This window comes from Penaeus monodon, chromosome 25, assembly GCF_015228065.2.
Source record: "Penaeus monodon isolate SGIC_2016 chromosome 25, NSTDA_Pmon_1, whole genome shotgun sequence".
Taxonomy (NCBI): Eukaryota; Metazoa; Arthropoda; class Malacostraca; order Decapoda; family Penaeidae; genus Penaeus; species Penaeus monodon.
The window spans coordinates 35840360-35840734 of record NC_051410.1 but is presented as its reverse complement, the minus strand read 5'-3'; the positions used below and the strand labels follow the sequence as shown (position 1 = coordinate 35840734).

The following is a 375-nucleotide window of genomic DNA, read 5'->3' as shown; positions in this document are numbered from 1 at the left end:
GTTTATCATTAAGTTATTTATACAGGCGCGACAGCATCGACAGCGACAGCTATAGCATAGAGGATTGAGGATTCCTCTGAGGAAGGAACAACTACAGGCTCGCTGAACAAGGACTCTGATGTGACGGAGCTGACCTTCCGCAAACGACCTGACCATCATATGGCTCTCGAAGAACATTGAAAATTCTTTACGCTTTCGTTAGTGAGGTACATCATTGGCAAAACGAAATTTTGAGTTTTCATATGACCAATAATCTGTATTTTCAGTAACCAAAAAATATCTGTTGATTGGCAAGAAAAAACGTATATATTTTCATCTTTATTGCCTACTAAAGCATGGTAGAACACTTAGCGTTGATGTTTTGTAATAACACGA

The 375-nt window shown here is 38.7% G+C and overlaps 1 long non-coding RNA gene across 1 annotated transcript in view; it reads left to right on the top strand.

The window, feature by feature from the left end:
• LOC119589460 overlaps window positions 1-330 on the top strand; it is a 953-nt gene extending 623 nt beyond the window's left edge. Inside the window, exon 3 of the long non-coding RNA XR_005230186.1 lies at window positions 26-330. This is a non-coding gene — a long non-coding RNA (uncharacterized LOC119589460). The remainder of the gene's footprint in view (window positions 1-25) is intronic.
• The last annotated feature ends 45 nt before the right edge of the window (window positions 331-375 follow it).